The 25899-nt window shown below is 43.4% G+C and overlaps 1 protein-coding gene across 3 annotated transcripts in view; it reads left to right on the plus strand.

Moving 5' to 3' along the window:
* The window catches only part of DEPTOR (DEP domain containing MTOR interacting protein), a 195414-nt gene that overhangs the window by 66141 nt on the left and 103374 nt on the right, over nucleotides 1-25899 (plus strand). The window lies entirely within an intron of this gene.

Genomic DNA, 25899 nt, shown 5'->3' on the forward strand with positions numbered 1-25899 from the left:
CTTTCCTTCCTTTCTCCCTTGCCTCCCTCCCTCTCTCCATCTTCCATCTCTTTCTTTCCTTCTTTCTTCTTTCTTTCTTTCCTTTCTTTCTTTCTTTCTTTCTTTCCTTTCTTTCTTTCTTTCCTTTCTTTCTTTCTTTCTTTCTCTTTCTTTCTTTCCTTTCTTTCTTTTCTTTCTTTCTCTTTCTTTCTTTCTCTTTCTTTCTTTCTTTCTCTCTCCCTCTTTCTTTCTTTCTTTCTCTCACTCTTTCTTTCTTTCTTTCTTTCTTTCTTTCTTTCTTTCTTTCTTTCTTTCTTTCTTTCTTTCTTTCTTTCTTTTCATTGTGTTCCTTCTTGCTCTGTGTGTGTGTGTGTGTGTGTGTGTGTGTCTGATTTCTTTGTAGGAAGCCATGCAAAGTTGTCTAGCCTGACACATTATTCAGATTTGTAATTTGCCCATCAGGGGTCTTGGAGACTGAGGAGACTACATAAAGCAAACTCAGTGTTTTATAATTCTAAATCTCAACAAAAGTTTTATACTGTAATTATTTTCAAATAATTTCTCTGTGTAAACAATGCCTTATAAATTATAAGTGCCATTTAAAGTATGTCAAAGAGTGTGCTTACATGTTGGAAATAACCAGCCCTATGTTACCTAACTTTGTTGGCTCACTCATCTCTCATAGCGACAAGCTTGGCCTGCCAGGGAAGGGCCATCTCAGGAGGCAGCCTCATGGCTAGTTTCATCCAGGTAGCTGAGCTCAGTCCTCTTTCCTGGGAATACAAAAACTAGTCAGTGTCTACATATTTGGTTATACCAAGGGATGGTGGTAAAATGCATGTGTGAACATAGAGCTATTGGAAAACAAGTGGTGGGAGGCAACCTCTTCACATCTATTAGTATGGCTTTTTTTTTTTTTTTTTGCCAGAGTCTCGTTCTGTTGCCCAGGCTGGAGTGCATTGGTGCAATCTCAGCTTACTGCAACCTCCACCTCCTGGGTTCAAGTGATTCTCCCGCCTCAGCCTACCGAATAGCTGGGAGTAAGCGTGTGCCATCATGCCCAGTTTTAGTAGAGGTGGGGTTTTGCCATGTTGGCTGGGTTGATCTTGAAATCCTGACCTCAAGTGATCCGCCCAACTCGGCCTTCCAAAGTGCTGGAATTACAGGTGTGAGCCACCATACCCGGCCAGTATGGCTAACTTTAAACAAAAAAACAAACACATTTGTGTTGGTAAGTGGAGAAATTAGAACCCTTGTGCATTGCTGGTGGGAATGTAAGATGGTACAGTAGTTGTGACAAATGATATAGAAGTGGTTTTAAAAAGTATATGTGTAATTACCAGGCCAGGCACGGTGACTCACACCTGTAATCCCAGCACTTTGGGAGGCCAAGGTGGGCGGACCACCTGAGGTTGGGAGTTCGAGACCAGCCTGACCAACACGGAGAAACCTTGTCTCTACTAAAAATTCAAGATTACAGGTGGTGCATGCCTGTAATCCCAGCTACTTGAGAGGCTGAGGCGGGAGAATCACTTGAACCCAGGAGGTGGAGGTTGCAGTGAGCCGAGATGGTGCCATTACACTCCAGCCTGGGCAACAAGAGTGAAACTCCATCTCAAATAAAACAAAACAAAACAAAAAACCATTAAATACCATGATCCAGCAATCCTAATTTTGGGTATGTACCTAAAAGTAGAAAAGCAGGATCTTGAAGAGATATTGGCACACCCATATTTATAAGCAGCATTATTCAAAATAGCCAAAAAGTGGAAGTAACCCAAGTGTTCACTGATGATGAATGAATAAACAAAATGTGATAGTCACATATAATGGAGTATTATTCAGTCTTAAAAAGGAAAAACATGGCCGGGCACAGTGGCTCACGCCTATTATCCCAGCACTTTGGGAAGGCCGAGGTGGGTGGATAACCTGAGGTGAGGAGTTTGAGACCAGCCTGGCCAACTTGGCGAAACCCCATCTCTACTGAAAATACAAAAATTAGCCAGGCGTCATGGTGGGTGCCTGTAATCTCAGCTACTCAGGAGCTGAGGCAGGAGAATCACTTGAACCCAGGAGGCAGAGGTTGCAATGAGCCAAGATCGCACTATTGCACTCCAGCCTGGGTGACGAGTAAAACTCCGTCTCAAATTAAAAAAAGAAAAAAAAACAAAACAAAATTGAAAAAGAAAGAAAAAAATATTCTGGCACATGCTTCACAACAGGGATGAACCTTGAAGACATTGTGCTAGGTGGAATGAGCTCATCACAAAAGGGATAAATATTATATGATCTCACTTATGTGAGGCACCTAGAACAGTTAATTTATAGAGATGGAAAGTAGAATGGTGGTTGCTAGGAGCAAGGGAAAGGGGGGAATAGGGAGTCATTGTTTAATGGGTATAGAGGTACAGTTTAGGAAGTTGAAAAAGTTATGGGGAGGGATGGTGCTGATGGTTGCACACTGCTATGAATGTATTTAGTGATACTGAACTTAAAAATGGTTAAAATGGGGCCAGGCGCGGTGGCAGAAGGCTGTAATTCCAGCACGTTGGGAGGCTGAGGTGGTTGGATCACCTGAGGTCAGGAGTTCAAGACCAGCCTGACCAACATGGTGAAACCCCATCTCTACCAAATACAAAAAATTAGTTGGGCATGGTGGCGTATGCTTGTAATCCCAGTTACTCGGGAGGACGAGGCAAGAGGATCACTTGAACCCGGGAGGCAGAGATTGCAGTGAGCAGAGATCGCGCCATTGCACTCCAGCCTGGGCAACAAGAGCAAATCTCTATCTCAAAAAAAAAAAAAAAAAAGTTAAAATGGTAAATTTTATGTTGTGTATATTTTGCCACAATAAAAAATAAAGTAAATCGATATTTTAAAACACACAAAAAGGCAGGGAGTGGGGAACAGACAGGCTTATCTTATCAGTGTACTGGAAAGCAAGAGAAAGCCAAAGTGGTATCTAAACAGTTGGGGCCAAATGTTTTTGATCAGAGGAGTTGCAGAGATAGCAGAGTAAGCCTGGAGATGTTGATAATGATGAAGGCAGCAAACCCAGGGCAAGTAACCCTTACTGATGCTTACTGTATACCAAGGACTTCACAAGTATCTTCTAAAAGCTTCATTCTAAACCAAGAAGATAAATATGGCTATTCTCCTTTCAGAAAATAGGGAAATTGAGTCTAGAGAGGTTAGCTAACTTGCCTAAATTCACACAGCCGGAAAGAGTAGGAGAGCATCTTCAAACCCTGGTTTCCAGCTCTAGGACCCATGATTTTAACTCTTTCCTTCAGTCCCAGGCAGTAACAGTAATGAACCCACTAAATAAAGGTAAACGATATGCAGCTTAATCAGTTTTTAAATGGGTGGGGAAAAAAGTGTCTGTTACTTGGTTCATGCCAACTTCTTGGGTCTGGTTTTGGAAATCACGCCCCCCTCCTCCTGCTCTAACATATGTGGCAATGATATTAGAGCTTTGTTAACATGCAAAACAGGCAGCCGGCCAGCGGTGCTTGCCAGAAGCCATCAGCCCTAGATTGTCATCTGCAGATTTCTAGCTCTGGTTGATTATGTAGAAGTGACTTGATTTGTTTTTTATTGATTGATAGATTCATTGATTGATTTTTTTGAGACGGAGTCTCATTCTGTCACCCATGCTGAAGTATGGTGGCATGATCTTGGCTCACTGCAATCTCCACCTCCTGGTGAGTTCAAGCAATTCTCCTGTCTCAGCCTTGCGAGTAGTTGGAACTACAGACGTGTAGTTCCAAAACCATGCCTGGCTAAGTTTTGTATTTTTAGTAGAGACGGGGTTTCGCCATGTTGGCCAGGCTGGTCACAAACTCCTGAGCTCAGGTGATCCACCCACCTTGGCCTCCCAAAGTGCTGGGATTACAGGTGTGAGCCTCCGTGCCTGGCCGTGACTTGATTTAAAGGTAAATATCTTGCTTTTCAAATGGTGGACTGGATTCATTGATGTATAAAAAACACATGCCTTCCTACACTACAATTGTATTCAGCATGGTGAGATATTCAGCTTGTATGTGGGACATTTCTGTTTGTCCTTCCAGATCCATTCTCTATCCCTTTCCAATCTGCTGTGTCCCCAAGAGGCTGACTTATATGAATGGTTTCACCAGAGTCCATTGCTCTTTGGCTTCTGGTTCAGCTCAGTCAGTGGGAGGCACTAGTAGAAAGTAGGTGGGAGGAAGGAGATTGAGGTCAGGGTATTTATTCCCCTGCTTCCTCCCTACCACTGAAGGCCACTGTGTTAGTCCATTCTCACACTGCTATAATGAACTGCCAGAGATTGGGTACTTTATAAAGAAAAGAGTTTTAATTGACTTACAGTTCTGCATGACTGGGGAGGCCTTAGGAAACACAATCATGGCAGAAGGGGAAGCAGGCAAATCTTACGTGAGGGCAGATGAGGGTGAGAGAGAGAGAGTAGGAGGAACTGTCAAGCACTTATAGAACCACCAGATCTCGTGAGAACTCACTCACTATGATGAGAACAGCATGGGGGAAACTGCCCCCATGATCCAATCAGCTCCCACCCAGGTCCCTCCCTGGACATGTGGGGATTATGAGGATTACAATTCGAGATGAGTTTGGGTGGGGACACACAGTCAAACCACATCAGTCGCGGTTACTGTCATGGAGCCCTCCCCTTAACATCTGTCCCCTTTGGTCTCTGGAAGCTGGTCTCTCTCTATAATCCTGAGGCCTAGAGTTGTTAATGACCACCCCATTCTGTCAGCCCAGGAGCTTCACTATCCTTTACAATTTCCCTTAACCCTACCCATAACTTTGGTAGTTCCTTTATTATAAACTGGTTTTTTAATTTTTATTTTATTAATATTATTATTATTTTGAGACGGAGTCTCGCTTTGTCACTCAGGCTGGAGTACAGTGGCACGATCTCGGCCCACTGCAATCTCCACCTCCTGGGTTTACGCCATTCTCCTGCCTCAGCCTCCCGAGTAGCTGGGACTACAGGCACCTGCCACCACGCCCGGATAATTTTTTGTATTTTTTTAGTAGAGACAGGGTTTCACCATGTTAGCCAGGATGGTCTCGATGTCCTGACCTTGTGATCTGCCTGCCTTGGCCTCACACCTGCTGGGATTACAGGTGTGAGCCACTGCGCCTGGCCTAAAATGTCTTTTTTATTAACCTATTTGCATAGCCTTGTTATTTCTGGCTGGGAGCCTGTGAAATCCACCTGGGAAGTGAGACGAGTTCATCTCCCATCTCCTTGAGTGGACAGGCAGGCAGAATTATCCACACTCTATAAATGGAAAAGCCACTTGCTCTTTTTGTTTTGTTTTCTTCTGATTGTGTACTATGCATGATGTGATGGTTGAAGCTGGCACATTGGCACATGATCCACTTAGTGGCCACTGTTGTATGAGCATGGAATATGGCTGGATTATAATGAATTATTTTGACATACTTCCTCTCTGCTTCTGTATCACCCGGGTTCCAGCACTGCAGCCATCTCAACAGGGTGATTGAGTCTTGGTATTTCAGTCTGTCCAGCTTGACTATAAACTCTCTGAGGTCATGCACCTTGAGGCCTCACACAACTTTGGTATACGTACATAGCATATGCCCCATAAATGTTTGTTGAAGAGATAAATAGATAAATGAACGCAATTTTTGTTTGTTTGTTTGTTTTTTGAGAGTCTCGCTCTGTCACTGGGCTGGAGTGCAATGGCACGATCTTGGCTTACTGCAATCTCTGCCTCCCAGGTTTAAGTGATTCTCCTGCCTCAGTCTCCCGAGTAGCTGGGACTACAAGTGCGCGCCACCATGACCAGCTGATTTTTTGTATTTTTCATAGAGACGGGGTTTAACCATGTTGGCCAGGATGGTCTCAATCTCTTGACCTCATGATCTGCCTCCCTCAGCCTCCCAAAGTGCCGGGATTACAGGCGTGAGTCACTGCGCCCAGCCTATAATGAATTAATTTGACACCCTTCCTCTCTACTTCTGTATCACCTTGGGTTCCAGCACAGCAGCCATCTCAACAGGGTGATTGAGTCTTGATATTTCAGTCTGTCCAGCTTGACTGTAAGCTCTCTGAGGTCATGCACCTTGAGACCTCACATAACTTTGGTATATATACATAGCATATATCCCATAAATGTTTGTTGAAAAGATGAACAGATAAATGAATGCATGGTAATTCTTAATTAGGAAAGAAGTCAATAAGCAGTCCCTTCCTCCTTTTCCTAACCTTCAGAATGTTGACATTTCAGTAATACTAGTAGTAGATATTGATTATTCTAAGGTCACTCTATTTGTGTTTATTGGTTGTGGGTTCTGATCATAAAAATTCAGAAGATAAGAATAATAATCTTAGCCATCATGTAACGAGGATTTCTATGTTCTAGGCACCCTCCTAAGTATTTTTTACATATTAGTTCATTTAATCCTTCCTACACCTCTAAGAAGGAAATATTTTCATCACCGATTTACAAATAAGGAAGGTGAATTTGAGATGGGCTAAGTAGATGCTTTCAATACTCCATTTGCTAAAGAGTGATTCTGGCCAAAAGTTGCTCATGGCATAGGCTCCTCACTTTCCCACAATTCTGCATTAAAAATTAAAAAGTTAACTTCCTTGCAGTGAACCTATAGAAACTGAATGTCATGTTCAGCATGTTTTGAATCCAAGAACCCTAGCTGCCACAGAGAGTCAGTTGATTCCATCTGGAAGAGAGACTAAAACTCAGAGTCCTTTCTAGAGGAAATCCCTCTTGTTTATTTTTATGTGTGGAGATTCTAGAGCGAATGGATGAAGGCACATGGGGCAGGGTTAGGCTGTGCTAAACATTCTAAGACACAGACAGAGCAGCAACAGGGTTGGGACCTTCTGAGAGAAGAGGCACGTACTGAAGTAAAAGTGGATATTTGAAGAGTGATACCAGTGGAAGGCATGGCTGGGAGTTTTTAAAGAAGGAGGATATTCTTTCCTGATTAAAGGCTTTGTCCATGCAAACCAAGGCTTCCTGGGTTGGTCGCTTTGTTGTTAAATGCAGAGATCATTCCAAGGGGTGTAGTTGCTGTGTTGTTTTTCTTGCTTTGTTTGCTAAATGAAAACATCCCTGCTTAATTGCAGTCCCTTCACACAGAGCTTTGGTAGGGAAAACAAAGGCATTGTTCCACCAAATGGAAAAAGCACCAAATTGACAAAAAGCATTTCATCATTGCAGACCCCCTAACAAAAAAGTGTTTCAGACCAGAAAGAAAGAAAATCCAAATAACATTTTTAACTTTATTAAAGTTAAATTTGTAATTAAATTTTAATGATAAAGTTAAATTTATTGAAATGTAATCTACATAGAGTAAAGTGAACATATCGTAAGTATACAGCTCAATGCATTGTCACAAACTGAACATACCTGTGGAACCACCACCCAAAGAGTGTTTTTGTTTTGTTTTGTTTTTAAATGTTCTCTGAGGCCAGGTGCAGTGGCTCATGCCTGTAATCATGCCCAGCACTTTGGGAGCCTGAGGTGGTGGATCACTTGAAATCCGGAGTTCAATCCCAGATACTCGGGAGGTTGAGGCAGGAGAATCACTTGAACCTGGGAGGCGAAGGTTGCAGTGAGCTGAGATTGGGCCATTGCACTGCAGCCTGGGCAACAAGAGCGAAACTTCGTCTCAAAAAATAAAATAAAATAAAATAAAATAAAAATGTTCTCTGTATTCTACCAAGGATTAATATCCTAAACAAAATTAACTTTTTCATCCGTGTTAGTTTCTTCTAGAATATAAAACATTCTTTTAAGTAATTTAAATTCCTTGGCTTTTCTCTGTTCCACCTGCCACCTGATGCCACTCTTCTTCCCTCACCTTCTCCAGATGCCTAGAATTTGTTATTCTGGCCAGTTCAGACTGTCATCCAGCCTCTGCAAGGGTCAGCTCTCAGGGGCATGTGCGTATGAACCTTGTATATCACTTGTTCATGCTACTTTATGCTAGGCAATATGCTAGATGCTTTAAACAGATTAGCTCTAATTTTCACAATGACTCTGTTAAGGTAAGTATTATTGTCCTCATTACGTACAAGAAGCAGATCAGGATCAGAGCATCCAACTGCAGCTTAGAAGTCACAGTTCAGAGATACAGTCCCAGGATGGCTTCCCTCCTGCAACTACCTCTCCGGGGCCACGGATGTTCATAGGCAAGAAAGGAGGACAAGGTAATTGACCAGGTCATCCCAACACCTTTTGTGTGGCTCTGGAGTACTGTTTTGTACTCATTATATTTCCTTCCTGTGCTAGGACAGATGTATTCAGAAAGAACTGTGAAATTTTCCCTTTCGATCATATTCCGCTTTTGCAAACCATTCCTTTCTCCTAGTCCATGCTGAGATGGTTGAGAGTCACCAAGCATCTGCCTGCACACCAGTGGCTCCTGCTTGCTGTGTGTTTCTTTTTCCTATCGACCCTAGACTGAAGTTAGTCACTGATGCTTTGGCTCTGATGACCCCCTTCTGGTTTCTAGCCAGTGGGTGAAATCATTATATATAAGAGCAGTTCCCAGCTTTCAAGAGGTTTGTTTACTTTGCTTCCTTCTGATCTTCCAAAGTGGAAATTTTGCCTTATCTTTATATTCCCAGTGACCAGCACAGGGCAGCATATCCAGTAAGTGCCTGAGACATTTGCTGAACTGAAAGCACTGTTGCCATAATGCAAGTGAAAAGATGGTGGATAATCACAGTACAAAAGGATCATTATGCTGTCATCTTTATCCTGATTGACACTCTTGAGCTCAGAATTTTTCTGTGGCTATCACCTATAGGCAATGAAGCCTTTCTGACCTAATCTTTGCCTGCTGCCCATGCTTAGCTCCCTGTGCTTTGCTCTCCTGCCCTCCCCCATCCTCTCCCTGCCCAATACCACATGATTTGTCCTGACCTCTCATTTGCACCATGCATTTGTACTTGCTCCTTGATCCTGTGTCCTCTCACCGTCTTGAAGGACCAACTTCCATTTCTTCTTAACTTGGAACTTGAAAGCGCCCTCTGACTGTTAAGTATTTCATTCCCTTGCTTCCCCTTCATCTTGCATGTACCTGTGTCTCTGTTATGGCATTTATCTGTCTTGCACATAGGTTTTTTAACGTTTGCTTCCCGATCTGATAGTAGGCAACTTAAGAGTAAGGACCACGTCTTTTTATTTCTGCATATCCTGGGAGACAGATGATGCTCAATAGATATTTAAATGGTCTAGGCATCATGGCAGGTGCCTGTAATCCCAGCTACTTGGGAGGCTGAGGCAGGAGAATCTCTTGAACCCAGGAGGTGGAGGCTGCAGTGAGCCAAGATTGCACCACTGCACTCCAGCCTGGGTGGCAGAGCGAGACTCCATCTCACAAAATAAAATAAATAAATAAAAACTAAAATAAAAATAAGAATTAAAAAATATATTATTAAATGAATGAATGAACAAATGAAAGTACTAAATATGGATTTTTTAACAGCTTTATGAAGACATAATTCACATACCATACAATTCACCTATTTAAAACATATAAGTTAATTTTATACTTTTTAAAAACTTTGTTTATAGTATAGTCACAGATGTATGCAACCATTACCACAGTCAATTTCAGAGCATTTTCATCACTTCAAAAAGAAACCCCTTACCCCATAGCTATCACTCCCCTATGCTTTAATCTACCCCCTCATCCCTAAGCAATCATTGATCTGCTTTCTGTCTCTATACATTTCTCTGTTTTTTTTTATTTTAATTTTAATTAATTTTTTTTTTTTTGAGACCGAATTTCTCTCTTGTTGCCCAGGCTGAAGTGCAATGTCGCAATCTTGGCTTATTGCAACCTCCATCTCCCAGGTTCAAGCAATTCTCCTGCCCCAGCCTCCCAAATAGCTGGGATTACAGACATGCGCCACCACACCCGGCTAATTTTGTAACTTTAGTAGAGACAGGGTTTCACCATGTTGCCCAGGTGGTCTCAAACTCCTGACCTCATGTGATCCACCCACCTCGGCCTCCCAAAGTGCTGGGATTACAGGCATGAGCCACCATGTCCGGCCACATTTCTCTATTTTGATAATTTTATATGAATGGAATAATATAACGTATGGTCTTTTGTGACTGTCTTCTTTCACTTAGTATAATATTTTCAAGATTTCTCCATGTTGTAGCTTGTTTCAGTACTTCACTTCTGCTTATAGCCAACTACTAATTCCTTGTATGCATACGCCACATTTTCAATTTCATCAGTTGATGGATATTTGGGTTGTATTTACTCTTTGGCCTTTATAAATAATATCGTTATGAATATTCATGTGCAAGGTTTTCTGTGGATGTATGTTTTCATTTCTCCTGGGCATGTACGTAGAAGTAGAATGGCGGGATCATACAGTAACTCCGTGTTCAACGATTTGAGGAACTGTGAGACTATTTTCCGAAGTGCCTGCACCATTCCAAATTCCCACCAACAGTGTATGAGGCTTCTAGTTTATATCATTGCCAAAACTTGTTCTCTGTCTTGTTTCTATCCAACTAGTGGTTATGAAATTGTATGTCATTATACTTTTTGTTTGCAGTTCCCTGATGCAAATCTTTCTACGTAATTATTGGCTAATTTTTATATTTCCTTTAGTTTATTCAGATCATTTGCCCATTTTTATTTTCATTTTCATTTTGAGACAGAATCTCACTCTTCACCCTGGCTGGAGTGCAGTGGCGTGATCTTGGCTCACTGCAACCTCCGCCTCCCAGGTTCAAGCGATTCTCCTACCTCAGCCTCCTGAGTAGCTGGGATTACAGGTGTGCACCACTACACCCAGCTAGTTTTTGTATTTTTAGTAGAGATGGGGTTTCACCATGTTGGCCAGGCTGGTTTTGAACTCCTGACCTCAGGTGATCCGCCCACCTCAGCCTCCTAAAGTGCTGGGATTACAGGCGTGAGCCACTGTGACCGGACTGTAATTCCAGAAGAAGGGTAGTTTTAGCTTTTACATTTAGCTTTTAAATCTATTTAGGGTGATTTTTTCTATGCAGTGTGAGGTAAGGATCCAACTTCAGTATTTTGCACGTGGCTATTCAACTGTCCCTCCACCATCTGTCGAAAAGACCACCCTTTCCCCATTATATGGCCTTGACACCCTTGTTGAAATCAGTTGACCATAGATATACTAAATAAAATTTGTGTTAAGATAGGTAATAATATAAAACACCTTGGTTGAATAATGAAAGCAGAGACTGCTTCTCTTGTCTTTTTATATCGCTTCCACAAATAAGAGGGACAGAGCAGCCCTGCTATCACCTAGTCTGTTATTATGTAGAAAGGCAGTCCCTGCTTATCATTGTGTTCAATATTTTATCATTGTTTCTTTTTTAAATTTAAATTAAATTTAATTAAATTTAATATTTTTTTGAGACGAAGTCTTGTTCTGTTGCCCAGGCTGGACTGCAGTGGTGTGATCTCAGCTCACTGCAACCTTCACCTCCCAGGTTCAAGCAATTCTCCTGCCTCAGCCTCTTGAGTATCTGGGATTACAGGTGTGCATCACCCACACCCTGCTAATTTTTTCTTTTTTTCTTTTTCTTTTTCTTTTTTTTTTTTCCTCGAGATAGAGTCTCGCTCTGTCACCCAGGCTGGAGTGCAGTGGTGCAATCTTGGCTCACTGCAATCTCCGCCTCCCGTTCAAGCGATTCTCCTGCCTCAGCCTCCCGAGTAGCTGAGATTACAGGCGTGCACCACTATGTCCAGGTAATTGTTTTTGTATTTTTAGTAGAGATGGGGTTTTACCATGTTTGCCAGGCTGGTCTCCAACTCCTGGCCTCAAGAGATCTGCCCACCTCAGCCTCCCAAAGTGCTGGGATTACAGGCATGAGTGACAGCACCAACCATGTTTCTTATATCTTTTAAATATATTTGGCATGGTGAAGTGGCTCACACCTATAACTCCAGCACTTTGGGAGGCTGAGGTGGTAGGATTGCTTGAGCCTGGAAAGTCACGGCTGCAGTGAGGTGTGGTCACACCACTGCACTTCAGCTTGGGTGACAGGGTTAGACACTATCTAAAAATATATATATATACACACACACATGCACACACACACACACGCACACATCAATTTTCCCAGATTGTCCTCAGTGTTCCTTCATCACTTCATCTTACCTCTCCTAAATATCTTTATTTACTCCTCCTTTCTTTCTCCATTTTGTTAGCAATTTCTTCTGTTTTCTAATAATTATGAAAGCATTCAAAATAAATAATAACCATTCCTGTCAAATGAGCTTTAGAATAGGTTTTAGAACCCGGCTTCCCTTGACATTTGTTTTAAAAGGCTCACTGAGGTTTGAATTGTTTTGAATTGAGGGTACAAGCACTTGGTTTCTCTCCTTCTTATATAATTTTGTGGTGATGAAGCCATAGTTGAATGTAGCCTTTTAGGATGGCCATGGCCTGAGAATCCACACTTGGCTTCTATCTAAAGCTGATTCAGATTCTGAAAATGGCTGTTGAATACAACACTAAAACCCATGGGGAATGTGAAAATTACTACTTTCCAGAATATCAGTCTCTTCAGAGCATAAAACTAACACTAAAAAGTTCTCATCTTTCTTTCAGCTAATTTGAAATAACAAGCAAAGAGGAAGGGATTTTATTTCCAAAAACAACACCCTCCATTACTGTTGCTTATGGTATTCACTTAGTTTTTAGTCAGTTGATTAGAAGATATTTATTGAACACCTGATGTATACCTCCTCCCTGGGCTCAGTTTTCTAAGAAATAAAAACATTTAAGGCATGGTGCCTGTTCTTCAGAAAGTTCTAATTTCACTGGAGGGATAAAAATAGTACATAAAAATTGAGAGGAAATTCATGCTGAGTGCTGTGGCTCACAGCTGTAATCCCAGTACATTGAGAGGCTGAGATGGGTGGATCACCTGAGTCAGGAGTTCGAGACAAGCCTGGGCAACATGGCGAAACCCTGTCTACTAAAAAGCAAAAATTACCTGGGCATGGAGGCGCACGCCTGTAATCCCAGCTACTGGGGAGACCAAGGCAAGAGAATTCCTTGAACCCAGGAGGCAGAGGTTGCAGTGAGCTGAGATCCGCAACACTGCACTCCAGCCTGAGTGACAGAGTAAAACTCTGTCAAAAAAAAGGAAGTCAAAGGATTTCTTTTTTAAAAAAAGAGGAAATTCAGAGAGATGGCGAGACCTGTGTGGATTGCTCCTTAGTTGGGATACGTTCACAGAGACCTTAGGGCTTAATCTGACCATTTAAAATAGTCCCACTATCTCCACTGACACTTTATGTGAATGACAGTCAGGCCCCTTCTGCTCTTTTTGTCTGGCTGGTGCAGCCCCTCACCTCCACACAGGACACAGGACTGGTCATGAGGGCCTGGAGTTGGATTTCAGCCCCTGAAGCTAGGTTCCCTTGTACAGTGAACAACCTGTATTACTGTACAAGGAGCCCCTAAAGTTCCGAGATACATGTGTAGAACATGCAGGTTTGTTACATAGGTAATAACGTGACATAGTGGTGTGCTGGCACCTAGGTATTAAGCCCTGCATGCACCGCACCCCCTAACTGGTCCCGGTGTGTGTTGTTCCCCCACTAGCTGTGTCCATGTGTTCTCATTGTTCAGCTCCCACTGATGAGTGAGAACATGCGGATTTGGTTTTCTGTTCCTATGTTAGTTTGCTGAGGATGATGGCTTCCAGCTTCATCCATGTCCCTGCAAAGGACGTGTAGTTTCAATTTCTTCAGGGAAGGGAAAATGGGAAGAAGTGAGGGAACACCATGAGCAGGGAACCAAGGTGAGACTGAGTATGTTCTATTCAGTGTCTGATATGAAGGTTGGTGAAGGAGGGTAGAAGATCCTCGTTGCCACACTATAAAGTGGTGTTTCTTCCCCTGTTCCTCACCTTTTCCAATATGTAGTATTTTTACTCATAAATGTTAACTGAGCAGCTGTTTATTCGTTCCAAACCAAATTATTATGAAAATTGCATCAATTTAGCTATACATAGCTCTATAGACAATAGCATAGTCCTTAAAAATATCAGTGCTCATGTGAGCATTTCTCCCTACTTTCTTGCTGTCAAGGCCAAGGGAAAACTCTCCCCTTCTTGCTGTTGGGGCCAAGGGAGAAAAGGCATATACATTTATTCATAGTTTTATGTGACATAGGAACCTTTAAAATGAAGACCCAAAGATACAGGGGAAATTGTCCATTTTTATGCTTAGGTTCAAGAAATTATGGACAATTGTGTAGAAATATGACTGGAGGCTGGGCGTGGTGGCTCACGCCTGCAATCTCAGCACTTTGGGAGGCCAAGGCAGGCAGATCACTTGAGGTCAGGAGTTTGAGACCAGCCTGGTCAACATGGTGAAACCCTGTCTCTACTGAAAATACAAAAATTAGCTGGGCATGGTGGCACACGCCTATAATCCTAGCTACTTGGGAGGCTGAGGCACAAGAATCACTTAATCTCTTGAACCCAGGAGGTGGAGGTTGCAGTGAGACAAGATCGTGCCACTGCACTCCAGCCTGGGTGACAGAGCAAGACACTGTAAAAAAAAAAAAAAAAAAAAGAAAGAAATATGATTGGACAAAAAGGGTATGATCTATAGTTAATAGACTCAGTGGGGCAACCCAGTAAAGCCTGTCTATCTAGATTCTTCCTGGACTGTCTGAGCATGCATTCCTTCTGTGTGTGGGGTAAGACCCTCTCTGGAATGGGAATCTTATGACCTACAGTCAAACAAGATAGGTCAGATACCTTCTTCTTCTTTTTTTTTTTTTTTTTTTTTTTGGACAGAGTCTCGCTCTGTCACCCAGGTTGGAATACAGTGGCACAATCTTGACTCACTGCAAGCTCCACCTCTCCGGTTCAAGTAATTCTCCTGCCTCAACCTCCGGAGCAGCTGAGATTACAGGTGCCCACCACCATGCCCGGCTAATTTTTTGTATTTTTAGTAGAGACAGAGTTTCACCATGTTGGCCAGGCTGGTCGAGCTCCTGACCTCAAGTGATCCACCCTCCTTGGCCTCCCAAAGTGTTGGGATTACAGGTGTGAGCCACTGTGCCTGGCCAGATGGCTTCTTTATTGCCTGTTTTCACACAGAGAGGCAGAGGGAAAGTTAGAGTGATATTTTTACATTTTATGGCTGGTTTTGGGAAAAGGGGTACTGGTTTCTATGATGTGCCTTGGGGAAGAGAGATTATAGTTTCCACGGCTAGCCTCGGGGGAGAATGGGACTGAGACACAGGATGACTGGAGAAGGTCAGAGAAACACTTTTGTTTCTGAGGCCTTCATTTGGGGGTATTGTTTTCTGAGTACCAACATTGCTAATCACACAAATCAGTGTTACACTTTCAAAACTGTTGGAAGCATATATTTAAGTACATAATTAGACATTGGAAACAAATTTATTATATTGAGTATTAATATAAGAGTTTTATCAGGAATCAGTCATCTGGCTAAACCTAAACTGAAGCCTAATTTAATTTCTTGATTGATAACATGTTTTTCCAGTTATAAACATAGTACATTTTCTTTGGGGGAGAACTTGAGTAATAGAGAAGTCTTTTTTTTTTTTTTTTTTTTTTTTTTTTTGAGACGGTTTCGCTCTTGTTGCCCAGGCTGGAGTGCAATGGTGCGATCTCGGCTCACCACAACCTCCACCTCCCGGGTTCAAGCAGTTCTCCTGGCTTGGCCTCCCAAGTAGCTGGGATTACAGGCGTGCGCCGCCACACCGGCTAATTTTGTATTTTTAGTAGAGACGAGGTTTCTCCATGTTGATCAGGCTGGTCTTAAACTCCCAACTTCAGGTGATCCACCTGCCTCGGCCTCTCAAAGTGCTGGGATTACAGGTGTGAGCCACCGCATCCAGCTAGGAGAACTTTATTAAGAAGAAAAGAGGCCAGGTATGGTGGCTCACACCTGTAATCCCAGCACTTTGGGAGGCCGAGGTGGGCGGATCACAAGGTCGGGAGATCGAGACCATCCTGGCTAACACGGTGAAACCCTGTCTCTACTAAAAATACAAAAAATTAGCCAGGCGTGGTGGCGGGCGCCTATAGTCCCAGCTACTTGGAAGCTGAGGCAGGAGAATGGGGTGAACCCGGGAGGCGGAGCTTGCAGTGAGCCGAGATCGCGCCACTGCACTCCAGCCTGGGCGACAGAGGGAGACTCCGTCTCAGAAAACAAAACAAAACAAAAAAAAAGAAAACTCATTCATGACTTACCCCAGAAATAACAGTATTTTTTTTGTTGTTGTTTGTTTGTTTTCTTTTGAGACAGGGTCTCACTCTGTCGCCTAGACTGGAGTGCAGTGGTGCCATCTTGGCTCACCTCAACCTCCGCCTCCTGGGTTTCAGTGATTCTCCTGCCTCAGACTCCCGAGTAGCTGGGATTACAGGTGTGCCCCACTACCACCTGACTAATTTTTGTATTTTTATTAGAGACGGAGTTTCACCGTGTTGGCCAGGCTGGTGTCAAACTCCTGACCTCGAATGATCCACCCACTTCAGCCTTCCAAAGTGCTGAGATTACAGGTGTGAGCCACCTTGCCTGACTGAGGTAAAGGTTTTAATATTTGGGTGAATGATTATTAACTTTTTTTTTTTTTTCCTGAAATAAGGTCTCACTCTGTTGCCCAGACTGGAGGACAGTGGTGCAATCACAGCTCACTGCAGCCTCAAACTCCTGGGCTCAAATGATCCTCCCACCTCAGCCTCCCGAGTAGCTAAGACTACAGGCATGTGCCACCACACCCGACTATTTTTTGGTATTTTTTGTAGAGATGGGTTTTTGCCATATTGCCCAGGTTGGTCTCAAATTCCTGGGCTCAAGTGATCCTCCCACCTTGGCCTCCTGAACTGCTGGGATTAAGGTGTGAGCCACCATGCCCAGTCTGTTTTGCTTTTAAAAATAATTGATCGTATTAACATATGACTTGTTTTTTAAAGCTCTCTTTCTAAATTCTGAAGCATCTTTTTGACCTAAGCGCCACAGGCCATTTCGCCTCCCTCCCTGGCTTTTGCTTCTGTACATCATTCACATCTATTTCCAGGTTACATAGGGCCTCCACAGCTCTTTTGAATTTTTTTTCCCAATGTACAAGGAGATCGCTATCAGCTTATTTCTATTCTTGTACTGGCCCCTAAATGTAGTAGTTCCTTCTATTGTAGTGCTGCCTTCCCTCTGGGTTAATATGCATCTGGGAAATCTGAGTCAGATATAGATCCAGGAAAGGTGGAAATCAGTTCACATGCACAAGCAAAACCTGGTGAGTGCTTGCAGCAGGCAAATATTGTTTTGTGTGTGTGTGTGTGTGTGTGTGTGTGTGTGTGTTTTGAGACAGTCTTGCTCTGTTGCCCAGACTGGAGTGCAGTGGCACAATCTCGGCTCACTGCAACCTCCGTCTACTGGGTTCAAGTGATTCTCCTGCCTTAACCTCTTGAGTAGCTAGGATTACAGGTGCCTGCCAACACACTTGGCTAATTTCGTATTTTTAGTAGAGACAGGGATTTGCTATGTTGGCCAGGATGGTCTTGAACTCCCAATTTCTGGTGATCTAACCACCTCAGCCTCCCAAAATGCTGGGATTACAGGCATGAGCCACTGCACCCAAACTCTACAATTCAATTTTAAGAGGAGTTATGTTCTGGATGCAAATCTGTTATTAGACATAGAATTTGCAAATACTTTCTCCCATTCTGTTCTTGATGGTATTGTTTGTAGCACAAAAGTTTTAAATTTTGAAATAGTCCAATTTGTCTATTTCTCTGTTATGTTGCTTGTGCTTTTGGCATTGTGTCTAAGGAGCCACGCCTAACCCAAGCCTATGGAAACTTGCTACTTATGTCTTCTTTCAAACATAGGAGTTTTATAATTTTAGCTCTTATATTTAGTTCTATAATCCATTTTGACATAATTTTTTCTTTCTTTTTTTTTTGAGACAGAGTTTCGCTCTTGTTGCCCTGGCTGGAGTGCAGTGGTATGATCTCGGCTCACCACAACCTCCACCCCCCGAGTTCAAGCGATTCTCCTGCCTCAGCCTCCCGAGTAGCTGGGATTACAGGCATGCACCACTACGCCCAGCTAATTTTGTATTTTTGGCAGAGATGGGGTTTCTCCATGGTGGTCAGGTTGGTCTCGAACTCTCGACCTCAGGTGATCTACCCACCTTGGCCTCCCGAAGTGCTGGGATTATAGGTGTGAGCCACTGCACCCTGCCGACATAATTTTTGTATAAGTCATGAGGTATATGTTAAAAACCACTGAATTGTACGTGTTAAATAGGTTAATTGTATGGTGTGTGAATTATCTCTGAGTAAAGCTTGAAGAAGAAGGAAGGGGAGGGGGTGGGAGAAGAGGGGGAGAAGAAAGAGGAGAAGTCATCCTGGCAGCCTCTGCTTCCTCTTTCTTGAGCCCCGCATCACCACGTCCAGACTTCCTTACTGGAGAGAGGCTATTTTGAGGGGCACCACAGAGCCAACTATCCGGTTCTGGCCATCATCTGCATGCAACTGTGAGTGATCCCAAGCTAGAGTCATAGAGGAACTGCCCAGGTGAACCCCAGACGATGCATCCAGTACTAAGATATAATTAAATGATGGTTATTTTAAGCCACCAAGCTTGTCGTATAGCAAAAGATAATCACAACAAGTAGTAAGTCAAATACTTGCTTTAACATTGTGACTACATATTAATCCTAAAATAAAATCCCACGAAAGGCTTGGTCTTCAAAATAAGAACCTGGATGGGGACATTAGTTGATTATAAGGGGAAGTGAAATAAGGAAGTGCTAAGGCTGGTGGAGCATGTTGTAAATGGCAGGTTGACCCAATCCAGGCAGGCATGCCAGCTGGCCTCCATCCTAAAGCTCACACTGGCAGAAGCAGCTAACCAGTCACTTGTCCAGAGGCCACCAGATACTTAGTAGGAGCTCTAGATGGCTGGCAGGTCATGTTTCTAGTTACAAGAAATGACACAAGTTAACCCCGTCTGCTTGCCCTCCCCATTGCCTGAAAGGAAAATCACTGAACTGGGAGGGACAGGGTGGTCCGAAACAGGGATAAAGGCTGGAGGGATAAAGGCTGGGAGTCTGTGTTTATATCTTAAATGGAGACTATCAGTAGTGCCGAACTCTCTTGATTATCTCCACACAGGTCTCCTTTTTTTTCTTTTTTTTTTTTTTAAAGAGACAGGGTCTTTTTTTTTTTTTTTTTTTTTTTTTTTTTTTTTTTTTTTTTGAGATGGAGTCTCATTCTGTCGCCCAGGCTGGAGTGCAATGTCACCATCTCAGCTCACGGTAACCTCCACCTCCTGGGTTCAAGTGATTCTCCTGCCTCAGCCTCCCAAGTAGCCGGGATTATAGGCACCCACCACCACACCCAGCTAATTTTTTTGTATTTTTGGTAGAGACGGGGTTTCACCCTGTTGGTCAGGCTGATCTTGAACTCCTGACCTCAGGTGATCCATCCACCTTGGCCTCCCAAAGTGCTGGGATTACAGGCATGATCTACCTTGCCTGACCAGAGACAGGGTCTTGCTCCATCCAGGCTGGAGTGCAATGGCACAATCATAACTCACGGCAACTTCGATCTCCTGGGCTCAAGGCATCTTCCTGCCTCGGCCTCCCAAAGTGGTGGGATTAAAGGTGGGAGTGAGCAACTGCACCCAGGTTGGGGTTATTTTTAGTATATACTTGGATAATGATGTATAGCAGGAGAATCCTTAGAATTAAATTTAATTTATTCACTCAGCTTTTTGAAAACCTACTGTGCTAGGAAAAAGCTGTGAACCACATAGACAGGTTCTCTGGTCTCAAAAAGCTTCTAATCAAGTGAGCAGGTAATTCCCCTAGTGCTTTGAGAGGGACCTTAGAAATGGTACATGGTCTGTATTTGCAGGAATTGGAGATTTCTTAGAGAAAGTGGTATCTAAAACCAGAAAGCTGAGGACGCTAGTTTTTCTTCCATTTTGTCCTCCAAGACACCTTATTTGAGGGTCAAAAGAAGTGAAGGAATGGTAGTATTTCTTGCCTGGGCACGCACATGGGTCATTCTATTTTTTTTTTTTTTGAGACAGAGTCTTGCCCTGTTGCCCAGGCTGGAGTGCAATGGGCGATCGTGGCTCACTGCAACCTCTGCCTCCTGGGTTCGAGTGATGCTCCTGCCTCAGCCTCTCATGTAGCTGGAATTATCAGCATGTGCCACCATGCCTGGCTAATTTTTGTATTTTTAGTAGAGACAGAGTTTCACCATGTTGGCCAGGGTGGTCTTGAACTCCTGACCTCAAGTGATTTGCCTGCCTTGGCCTCCCAAAGGGCTGGGATTACAGGCGTGAGCCACCGCGCCCGGCCTCTATTTTCTTTTCTAGATTCTTGTCATCATTCCATGTGGCTTTATTCTACGCAGTTTATTCCCTGGAATTTCAGTGTTCATCTGTCATTCTGTTGCAACTTTCTGAGCTATGTAACATGCCTCAGTGTGTGTGGTTTCACATATTTTGCCACCACTTATTCCTACGAATGTGTTCCAGCCATCTATTCCTACAAAACAAATCATACTAAGTATTTAGCAGTTGAAAACAACCATGATGTATTATTTCTTTTGATTCTATGGTTTGCATGGTGGTTCCTCTATTGTTTTCATCTGGGCACATTCATAGAGGTCAGGAGTTCGAGACCAGCCTGACCAACATGGTGAAACCCTGTCTCTACTAAAAATACAAAAATTATCTGGGTGTGGTGGTGCACACCTGTAATCCCAGCTACTCAGGAGGCTGAGGCAGGAGAATAGCTTGAACCCGGGAGGCGGAGGTTGCAGTGAGCCGAGATTGCGTCACTGCACTCCAGCCTGGGTGACATAGTGAGACTCTGTCTCAAAAACAAAACAAAACAAAAAAAAAGAAGAACCTCACTTTCACTGCATCCCGTTGGTCTGAGCAAGTCACAAAGCTAGCCCAAGTTCAAAGGAAATTGAAATGGACTCCGCCTCTGGATAGGAGAAGCAATGAAGTCACACTGGAAGACATGTGAAGAACTACCGTGTCCATTTTTGCTTTGCATACATTTTCCTAGAGAGTGTTTTTATGTTTCTTTCACTTGTGTTGACATACATGTGACAGTTGTCCTTACCACCTTCCAAGAAGGGGTTGTCCATTATTGTATTAAATAAAATTCATATTGCTTATACCAACTCAACTGTTACTAACTTTGGGAAATAAGCCTGTTGGGTATTTGTTTTCTTTTTTTGAGACGGAGTCTCGCTCTGTTGCCCAGGTTGGAGTGCAGTGGTGTGATCTCGGCTCACTGCAAGCTCTGCCTCCCGGGTTCACACCATTCTCCTGCCTCAGCCTCCCCAGCAGCTGGGACTACAGGTGCACGCTGCCACGCCTGGCTAATTTTTGTGTTTTTAGTAGAGACGGGGTTTCACCGTGTTAGCCAGGATGGTCTCGATCTCCTGACCTTGTGATCTGCCCACCTCAGTCTCCCAAAGTGCTGGGATTACAGGCATGAGCCACTGCACCCGACTGCCTGTTGGCTATTTCTAAGCATGGATTAAAGTGCAGAAGAAGTTTGCTTTGGGAAAAGATCTAAATAAGATTTTTTTTTTTTTTGAAACGGAGTCGTGCTCTGTCCCCCAGGCTGGAGTACACTGGTGTGATCTCGGTTCAGTGCAACCTCTGCCTCCCAGGTTCAAGAGATTCCCCTGCCTCAGCCTTCTACCACAGTAGCTGGGATTACAGGCATGCACCACCACACCCAGCCAATTTTTGTATTTTTAGTAGAGATGGGGTTTCACTGTGTTGGCCAGACTGGTCTTAAACTCATAACCTCAAGTGATCCGCCCTCCTTGGCCTCCCAAAATGCTGGGACTACAGGCGTGAGCCTCCGTGCTTGGTGTCTACATAAGATTTTTAAGTGACTTCTGTTACATGCTGAATGAGAAGATCTTTAATGAGTTCTATTAGATGCTTATACCTTGTATACTCTTATACTCTTAATAAGGGTATACGTTCATGGGCCAGGCGCAGTGGCTCACACCTGTAATCCCAGCAGTTTGGGAGGCTGAGGCGGGCAGATTACAAGGTCAGAAGTTCAAGACCAGCCTATCCAACATGGTGAAACCTCGTTTCCACTAAAGATACAAAAATTAGGCATGGTGGCACACGCCTATAATCCCAGCTACTCAGGAGGCTGAGGCAGAATTGCTCGAACCTGTGAGTTAGAGGTTGCAGTGAGCTGAGATTATGCCACTGCATTCCAGTCTGGGTGACAGGGCGAGACTTTCTCTAAAAAAAAAAAAAAAAAGTATACATTCATATACTTAGAACTTCACTTGCCCCCAAGATTTTTGTTGATAACAACAATTTAGTGAAGCAAGTGGAACAGGTATTATCTTCCTCATTTAATATAAGTTTGGGAGACAGTGAGAAGTTACATGACTAGTTTGTAGCAGAGCTATGTTTGGGTCCCAGGCATCTAATTTCTAATCCTGAGCCCCTTCCATGGATTTCAGATAGAACTCTAATCATTCTAGGAAGACAGAAGGGACCTTAAAGGAATCTCCATTTTCATGAGTTCATAGCTATGAAGGCAGAAATTCATCTTGCCCCAATGTAGGTACAATGATTACTTACATAGCATAACACTTTGTGTATACTGTACATTATTTTTTATTACAAAGTTCATTCACACTCATATGATTTTCACAAAAGCTGGGTAAGGATACCATTATACTCTTGAGAAAAACAAGGTTGAATAAAAGAAAAGTGGCTCCCAGCACGTTGGAAGGCTGAGGCTGGCAGATCACCTGAGGTCAGGAGTTCAAGACTAGCCTGGCCAACATGATGAAACCCTGTCTCTACTAAAAATACAAAAATTAGCCGGGCTTGGTGGCACATGCCTGTAATCAGGAACTCATCAGGAATAATTTTATGGAAGAACACATGGCACAATGACCATGGCATTTTATATGGTTCAATTTTTAATTTAACAAAGTTTTATGGGCCAGGTGTGGTAGCTCACACCTGTAATCCCAACACTTGAGAGGCCGAGGCCAGCAGATCACTTGAGGTCAGGAGTTTGAGACCAGCACGGCCAACATGGTGAAAACCCATCTCTACTAAAAATACAAAAAAAAAAAAAAAAAAAATTAGCTGGACATGGTGGTGCATGCCTGTAGTTCCAGCTACTTGGGAGGTTGAGGCAGGAGAATCACCTGAACTTGGGAGGTAGAGATTGCAGTGCGCTGATATTGCGCCACTGCACTCCAGCCTGGGTGACAGAGCAAGACTGTCTCAAACAAAACAAAACCAAAAAGCCCCAAAGTTTTATGGACAAAAGTGGACTCAACCTTCTTGGAGCCTGCAATTGACCTATCTTTAATCTGATAATCACAGAAACTGTACAGGGAGCAATGAGATGGTCTAATTGAGACCCGACCATAACTGAGATGCAAAACAAGGAGTCAAGTAGGCACAGGAGGGAGTGGTGAGGAGAAGAGAGGGAGAGCATTCTCGGCAAATTCAAAGGCCTGTGGTAGATGGGGCATGGTATGTTTGAGGAACTGAAAGAGGGCAGGATCACGCTTACTTTATATGCCATGTGAAGAATTTTGGTCTTTATCCTAAAAGCAATGAGAAGCTATGGAAGTGTATTTTCAACAGGGGAAGGACATTATCAGGTTTGAATTTTTAAAAGATAATTTAATAGTTATGTCTAGACTTAGGTGTCCAAGGTTGGGTTGAGAATAAGAGTGGATGCATAGTATAGTCAATTAAGAAAACACTGTAGTTGTCTAGGTTAAAAGTATTGGTATTTTAGACTAAGGTAGTGGCAATGCCTGAGATGGGAAGGCTTAGACATACATGAGAGAGATTTAGGAGTTCAAGTTCACAGTTCATACTGATGACTGGGCAGGGGGTGAGGAAGAGGGAGGGGCCAAGGACAATATCTCATTTTCTGGCTGAACAGTGTAAGCACTGACTGGCACAGGACCAGGTTTGGAAGGAAGAATGTGAGCTCAGTTTTGGGCTTGTTGATTTTGAGGTGGCTTTGAGAAATCTATGTGGATGCAAAGCTGTAGGGTTGGGAGTATAGGCCTGGTCTGGGAATATAAATTTGGGAATCTTTGGAACATGGATGGTAATTGAAGACAGGGACATGGAGGAGCTCACCAGAGAGACTATGGAATGAGAAAAGAGGTGTGTAGGGACTGAATCTCAAGGAATTCCAGCCTTTAAAGTCCAGGGAGATGCAGAGAAGCCAACACAAGGGTAGCTGAGTAAGAGATAGGAGCAGAGGGCGGGTCAGAAACCAGTAGAGTATGATTGATGTCCCCCTAGCCAAGGACAGTGGTCAGTACCTTCTATTGATTTTTTTTTTTCTTAGAGGGAGTGTCCGTCACTCAGGCTGGAGCGCAGTGGTGCGAACTCGTCTCACTGCAACCTCTGCCTCCTGGGTTCAAGCGACTCTCCTGCCTCAGCCTCCTGAGTAGCTGGTACTACAGGCATGTGCCAAAGTGTCTGACTAATTTTTTCGTATTTTTAGTAGACAGGGTTTCGCCAAGCCAGGCTAATCTCAAACTCCTGACCTTAAGCGATCCACCCGCCTCGGCTCCCCAAGGTACTGGGATTACAGGTGTGAGCCACCATTCCCGGCCCCATATACTGGTATTAATGTCAACCAGAATAAGGACTGACATTTGCGTTACATTGCATCATATATGGATGCATAGGAGAACACTTATAGGCCCAGTTGGAGCTATTTTTGAGATGTGAAAATGGATCCAGAGGAGCTGAGGAATGCCTGGGAAGATAGGTGTGAGAAGCAAGCTATGTGGGTACGGGAGGATTTCAAGAGTCACTTATGTAGTCGTCTTAGTTCAGGCTACTGTGACAAAATATACCATAGGCTGAGTAGCTTAAACAACAAACATTTGTTTGGGAGGTCCAAGATCAAGGTGCCAGCAGATCCAGTGACACCTGCTTCTTGGTTTGCAGGTGGCTGTCTTCTGGCTATGTCCTCACATGGCAAGAGCAGAGAGAAAGAAAGAGAGCAAGCTCCCTTTTGTCTCTTTTTATAAGGGCACTAATGCCATGGCAAGGGCTCCAGCGTCATAACCTAACTACCTCCCAAATGCGCCACCTGCAAATATCATCACAGTAGAGACTAGAGATTCACAATATGTAATTAGTGGGGACGGCTGGGCATGGTGGCTCATGCTGGTGATCTTGGCACTTTGGGAGGCCAAGACGGCAGGATCACGAGGTCAGGAGTTTGAGACCAGCCTGGACAATATGGTGAAACCCCGTCTCTACTAAAAATACAAAAATTCGTCGAGTGTGGTGGCATGTGCCTGTAATCCCAGCTACTCTGGAGGCCAAGGCAGGAGAATCGCTTGAACTCAGGAGGTGGAGGTTGCAGTGAGCCAAGATCGCACCATTGCACTCCAGCCTGGGCAACAAGAGTGAAACTCTGTCTCAAAAAAAAAAAATTTAGCAAGGACACAAAACACTCAGTTCACAGCATTAGTCTTAGCACAGAAGTGAAATAATGCAATTAGGAAAGAAATACTAGCGTTTTCAGAATGGTAGAGTAGAACATGAAATTGTAACTTCTTTTCAAGATTGCTAACTTGAATGCAGTCTGCTAATCATAGAGTTTTGGATTGCATTTCCAATTTTTTTTTTTTCAAATTACTAGGATAAAATGCATCTTGGTTGCTTTTGAAGCAGATCTTCCTCTTAGAAATTACATGTATGGTAGGCTGGGCGTAGTGGCTCATGCCTGTAATCCCAGCACTTTGGGAGGCCAAGGCAGGCGGATCTCCTGAGGTTGGGAGTTCAAGACCAGCCTGACCAACATGGAGAAAACCTATCGCTACTAAAAATACA

This window comes from Macaca fascicularis, chromosome 8 (assembly GCF_037993035.2).
Source record: "Macaca fascicularis isolate 582-1 chromosome 8, T2T-MFA8v1.1".
In the NCBI taxonomy this organism is placed as follows: domain Eukaryota; kingdom Metazoa; phylum Chordata; class Mammalia; order Primates; family Cercopithecidae; genus Macaca; species Macaca fascicularis.